Source organism: Peromyscus leucopus, chromosome 19 (assembly GCF_004664715.2).
Source record: "Peromyscus leucopus breed LL Stock chromosome 19, UCI_PerLeu_2.1, whole genome shotgun sequence".
Lineage (NCBI taxonomy): Eukaryota > Metazoa > Chordata > Mammalia > Rodentia > Cricetidae > Peromyscus > Peromyscus leucopus.
The window spans coordinates 1630528-1636980 of record NC_051079.1 but is presented as its reverse complement, the minus strand read 5'-3'; the positions used below and the strand labels follow the sequence as shown (position 1 = coordinate 1636980).

Sequence of the window (6453 nt, the reverse complement as noted above, 5' to 3'; positions counted from 1 at the left end):
AGCTGCCAACCAGAAGAGTGAGCGCACCCGGGACTCACTAGACCCTGTTCACTCCCTAGCCAGGCATGGCTGCTCACATTTGTACTCCCGGTGCTTGGGAGGCTGAGACAGAGGGTTTTTGGAGTCTGAAGTCAGCCTAGGCTACATAGTGAATTCCAGGCCAGTTTGAGCTAATGAATGAGTCCCGGTCTCAAATAAGGAAGCAAACAAACAGAATTCAGGGTGTGGTTATGCATGCCAGTAATCCCAATACTTGGAGATAGAGACTAGAAGGCCAGGCATTAAAAGTCATCCTGAGCTGCTTAAGCAAGTCTGAGGTCAGCATGGGCTACATGACCCTGTTAAAAATTAAAATAATAATAAAATAATAATAACATAAAATAAAGAAGCTTCTCATTGTCACGATTGTGAAATGTGCCATCAGTAACTTCCTTAGAGGGACAGTAAGAAGTAGGACACGGAGACACGTTTGTATTATTTCAGCACTCAGGAGGTTGAGGCAGGAGGATTACCAGCCTGAGCTGCAGAGACACACTGTGTCAAAGATACACACACAGAGGGATGTCCATAGCTGCAAAGAGAAAACTGCTTTCTTTCACTGCTGCTTTTTCCTTCTTATTCTGTTAATCACATTTATAAAATAACATGTGTGTGTGTGTGTGTGTGTGTGTGTGTGTGTGTGTGTGTGTGTGTCCTTCCTGGGGCTCGAACTCAGGTTGTCAGGCTTGGCAACAACCCCCTTTAACCCACTGAGCCATTTTGCCAGCCCCAGTTTTGTTGTGGTTGTTAATTTGTTTTTAACAGAGTATCCTGTAGCCCAGGCTGACTTCACACTCACCAGACAAAGATGGCCTTGAACTCCTGATCCTCCTGCCCCAGCCTCCCAAGTGTTAAGATCACAGGTATGCACCAACACAACCCAACATGGAAACTGCGTTCTAACCACCGAGCATTACGAAATCATCTCCCTGCCTTAATGAAATGTTTGCTTCTCTCCATGGGGTTTCTCAGGAACACAACAGCAGAGAAACACAGAGCCAAGCTCCAGTGAATTCATCCAAAGATGTTTATTTGACTTGAAGGATAGCCTTTAGGTCTCATGTCAATCAACATTCATGTCCACGTTTATTTAATTGGTGTGTGTGTGTGTGTGCACACGCAGGTTAAGTCTATGCCGTGGTTCAGGCAGAGAAATCAGAGGACAGCTCTCAGGAGACAGTTCTCTCCTGCACCTTGTGGAATCCAGGCACTGAACGCAGGTCCTTAGGCCTTCTCAAAAGTGCCTCTGGGTCATCTCATCAAATCTGGCTCGTCTACTTTGCCTCTTCAATTTTTTTTCCCCACATGTTTCTGATCTGGGCACTAAGAGGGACACTGGAGGCCTCTAACAATGAATCAAGACCAGCAGATTCTTTTGGAGAATTTTTTTTTTTTTTTTTTTTTTTTTTTTTGGTTTTTCAAGACAGGGTTTCTCTGTGTAGCTTTGTGCCTTTCCTGGAACTCACTCTGTACACCAGGCTGGCCTCGAACTCACAGAGATGCGCCTGCCTCTGCCTCCCGAGTGCTGGGATTAAAGGTGTGCGCCACCACCGCCTGGCTCTCTTGGAGAATTCTAGCACACCAGAACAAGCACTATGTCAGGATGTGACTCTAGTCTCGACAGTGATGGATTATTTTTAGAAGACAATCCAGTACACTTTCTTTTTGATGCTGTGTGCTGTAAGGATAAATGATAGTGCAAAGTGCAAACCCTTCTTGAACGCTGTGGTAGTTGGGTGGCAATGGACAGATAAGACAGACAGACAGACAGACAGACAGGCAGGCAGATGACAGGTTTGTCTGTAGCAGGAACATTGAAACTGAGGTATTGAGGGCTGAGTGCGATGACTCTGGAGACTTGCAGAATTCTGTGTCTTATCAGTTCAAAGAATTTCTGTTAGAAAGCTAATTCCGGGGCTGGAGAGATGGCACAGAGGCTAAGAGGGTTTGTTACTCTTGCAGAGAGAGGTCCTGGGTTCCAGTCTCAGCACTTACGGCTGCACACGACCACTCAAAACACCAGGCCCAGGGGGACCCAACACTCTCCCCCGGCACTGTAGCACCTGTGTGGTACACAGACACATGCAGGCAAAACACCCATAAAATAAAATTTAAAAATTTCAAATCTCAAAAAAATAAAATTAGGTCGGGCGGTGGTGGCGCACGCCTTTAATCCCAGCACTCAGGAGGCAGAGGCAGGCGGATCTCTGAGTTAGAGGCCAGCCTGGTCTACAGAGTGAGTTCCAGTACAGTCAGGGCTACACGAAGAAGCCCTGTTTCCAAAACCAAAAATAAATAAATATAAATAAAAATTTAAAAAATAAAATTGAAAGAAAAGTAACAAGCATTAATTTTTTATAGTTAAATATCCACCCAAGGTGTGTCTGCTCCACTGGGGCCCAAGTGTCAAAGCTCACTCAGATCCCGATTCACCCATGCAGGATCCCCACTACCACCCAGGGAAGCAGGTGAGATTCAGAGCTACTGTAATCCCCAGCAGATCACCCCAGTAAGGCCCCTGGTTTGTTAATTCCAGAATACTTGCGATGGGTCCTTCTTTTCTAACAGTTCCGCCATTGAATCATGCACTTCAAAACAAAACAAAAACCTTTACCGTGTTCTTCCCTGAAACTAACACTGAGGACGTGTGTGGATCAGAGACATGAGAACAAAAGACCCCCTGCCCGAAAGGAAATACAGAAAGGATTATCCTTTTTCAAAGGTGCAATAATGAAATACTTTCCTTCCCCTGGACAGGCAATTTCATCAGGGCTCATGCAAGGGGAACAAGACGCCATTGTCTTGACTTAATTGGCATAATAACTCCCCCTCCTCCAAATGATCACCCAGAGGGCTGCTCAGCACCTCTGCCTGCAGACGCAATCCCTTTTAAATACTGAACCTTTCACCTGGCAAGCACCCAAGCCCTTTACCAGGCTCCACAAGGAAGACTTCTTGTTTTAGCCTGGCACAGCCTCCTCGGCGGGCCTGTGAGGACTGTCTCACAGGGCTTAGGAGCCCCTTTCTGCCCCCACTGTCTGTACCCCTCCTCTCCACACAGCGTGGGTTCCAAACTGGCCAACAAGGCAGGACAGTCCTCGGAAAAGTAAAAAATTGAAAATCAGAGGGAGTGTGCATTCCAGCTCTCCACTGAGACTCCACTATAGAGAGGGGACCGGCAGGCAGGGACCCATCTGATGGAGAACTCTGTCACAAAAACCCCGACCTTTTTGTCCCTTGGACTAGAAGAAAGGGAAGAGTTGAGCAATTACCCAAGGAGTCCCCTGGCCAGAGCACGAATGGCCGGCTGGATCCGACTCTGCCATCCCTCTTCCTTATTGTTCTCGGCAGACACTGGCCAGCTGGCCGGCCCCTCAGCCAGCTGAGTCGGCCTGGCTCCACCAGGGCAGGGCTGGGCAGGTGGCCACAGTTCTTATCTCTACCACCTTCTGGGTAAGAGAATGTAGCTGTGCAGGGCAGCTCCTGCTGGCCCCTCTGGAAGGCTAATTTTCAGGAAAATTTAGAACAGAGAAAGGTGAAAGGGAGTGGTCTGGTGAGCAGGCCACATATGAGCAGGAACAAAGGGATGCCCAGATGTTCGAGGGGCAGACAGCAGGAGACACTTTATATCTGTTTCCTTCCCAAATCACAGCTGGGTGTGGTGATGAATGGACTCCCCACCTCACCTACCTCCAGACCATTTTATTGAAGAAGACTCAGCTCTCGTTAGAATGTCAACCTAGTAAGTTAGTAAGTTCCATCTAACCTCACTTGCTGTGGCTGTGCTCAGCTGCCTTGTATGACTCCACAGCTCACTGTGCCTTACTGAAAATACACAGAGGAAGTCAAGCCTCCTCAGATGGCTCGAACCCCCAAGAACAGCCCCCTGCGTTCAGCAGCAGGAAGGAGACCTCAGTAGTGTGTTCTTGTGGTGTTTAGTTTGGAGTTAGATGGGAAAGGGTCTGCAGTGTGAGGACTGTCTCAGAGCAGATCTTCATTTCACCAGAACAGTCCAGTCTTCTGTTCATGAGCTGGGTTTGAGGGAAAGAACAGTGCGGGGAGAGAGGTGAATCTCTGCTAACCCAACCCTGAGGAAACCATTCCCATCCACACCAGATGACACACTGGATAGAAGGGCAGAGGGAATCACCTGGTCTCCAAGAGCCACTATACAAGCCTGGCCTCTTAGGCCGGATGGTCTGGCCCCGAGCCGTCTAGGAGGTCTAATTTTCTCAGGAAGCAAAACCAATGAGTGAAAAGAACAATGCAGAGGGCTGGAGAGATGGCTCAGAGGTTAAGAGCACCGACTGCTCTTCCAGAGGTCCTGAGTTCAATTCCCAGCACCCACATAGTGACTCACAACCATCTGTATTGAGACCTGGTGCCCTCTTCTGTATACATAATAAATAAATAAATCTTTAAAAAAAAACAAGGCAGACTTAATAACGGCAGAGCTCGAGACTGACCTTCAGAGCAACATGATGGCTTTCACAGGCCTTTCTAATTTCATTTTCTTTTTTTTTCTCCCCCCCACCCCCCACTCCCAAGACAGGGTTTTTCTGTGTAGCTTTGGTACCTGTCCTGGATCATTGCTCTGTAGACCAGACTGGCTTTGAACTCACAGAGATCTGCCTGCTCTGCCTCCCGAGTGCTGGCATCAAAGGCCTGCACCACCACCGCCCGGCTTGTTTTTCTTTTTTAAAACAGGGTGTGACTTTTGGTCCAGGTTGGCCTGCATCTCACTATGAAGCCCAGTTTGGCTTCACACATTCTGGGATTACAGGAGTGTGCTACCATTTCTGGCTCCATCGCCCCTTGAAAGTTTATTTCGTAGCCCTGCCTGTAAAAGATACTAAATGCTTTTCTAAAGTAACTCTGAAAAAATAAAGCACGGCTTTTGTATCCAAGTGCCAAGTCCAACTGTGGAACAAAGACCCAATAATAGATGGGCACACAGCTGTCAGGTCCCCAGATCTAGTTCCCTGGGGTCACATAATCTATTCCCAAGATTTTGGGGCCAGGCTGCTCCTGCCAATGAGCAAACATACTCAACCATTCTAGAAAACTGTTTATTACCCATCAGAGATGGGTATTTATGTCCCCAATTCTGAACCATTTATATGTGTGCATTTTGCTTGTTTGTTTTGAGAGAGTTGTAACATGAATCTTAAAAGGTCTTATAAAAAAAAAAAAAAAAAAAAAAAAAAAAAAAAAAAAAAACAGAGCCAGATATTGGGGCAAAAGCTGAAAGATCAGAGAAGAAGCAGAACAGCCAGCCACTAGCTTACCTCTATGAAATCCTCAGCCTCACGAGAGGGTTCCTGTTTCCTCACATCTTATATTCCTTTCTGTGGCCTGCCATATTACTTCCTGGGATTGAAGGCGTGTGTCACCACTGTCTGGTTCTGTTTCTCTCGTGTCGCTCAATATGGCTTTGAACTCACAGAGATCCGTCTCCCAAGTGATGGGATTAAAGGTGTGTGCCACCACTGCCTGACCTCTATGTCTAATTTAGTGGCTGACTCTGTCCTCTGATGCCCAGGTAAGCTTTATTGAGGTACACAATATATCACCACAGGGAGTATCTTGCCTTGTAGCTCCAGCTGGTCTGAAGTTGGAGGCAAATCTCTTGCATCAGCTCCTGGAGTATTAGAACTACAGGCACAAGCTGCTACTTCCGGCTTGTATACACCTGTTTATTGCCGGCCTCCACTACCAGGCAAACAACAACTTGAGCCACCACTAGCAACACTAGTGATAGTAATAGTAGAAGCTGAACACGACGCTGTGTTCCACACTGACCCGGTCCCCCAAGGGGAACATTCCACCCAATGCATCTGTATTTCCTGTACAAAATGGTGTAAAATGCTGTGTGAAACTACTTTCAAAGTAGAGGGTGTGTAAACCACAAATTTTGATTTTACACTTGGGGTTCCTTTCCAGAATACCTTACTACATATGGCAAGTCTTTATTGAAAAATCCAAACTCCAGATTTCTTCTGACCCAATTGGTTAAGGATCTCTCGTCCTGTGCTGGCAGAGTCCCATTTCACAGCCAGGTATGGCAGCTCACTCCGCAATCCCAGCTTCAGGAAACGGAGACAGGTGGACCACTGCAACATGGAGGCCAGTCGGATGAATTCACATAGTGAGTTCAAAGCCAGATTGTACAGGATTAAAGAGAGACCATTTCTAAAAACAGAAAATAAGAACAAACGAAAGTAAATGAAATCTGAGGGGGAAAGTGTGAGGTGCTCCACTTCCTGCCCTGGCCCTTTCCTTCTCCGCAGGCTCAGCTCCCAACCTCCGCCGTGAGCTCTGGTCCTCTGCTCTCTGAAGGGCACAGCCCCAGATGCTTCTCCTTTGAACAAGGATGTTTCCATTTCTTCTTGTAAGAACCTAGAACCATGGCTG

The 6453-nt window shown here is 47.1% G+C and overlaps 1 non-coding gene across 1 annotated transcript; it reads right to left on the bottom strand.

Annotated features, from left to right (window-relative positions):
- Positions 1 to 1342: 1342 nt before the first annotated feature.
- On the bottom strand, positions 1343 to 1477 carry LOC114698186. The gene has a single exon (XR_003735313.1). It is a non-coding gene; the product is annotated as a small nucleolar RNA SNORA3/SNORA45 family (small nucleolar RNA).
- Positions 1478 to 6453: the final 4976 nt, after the last annotated feature.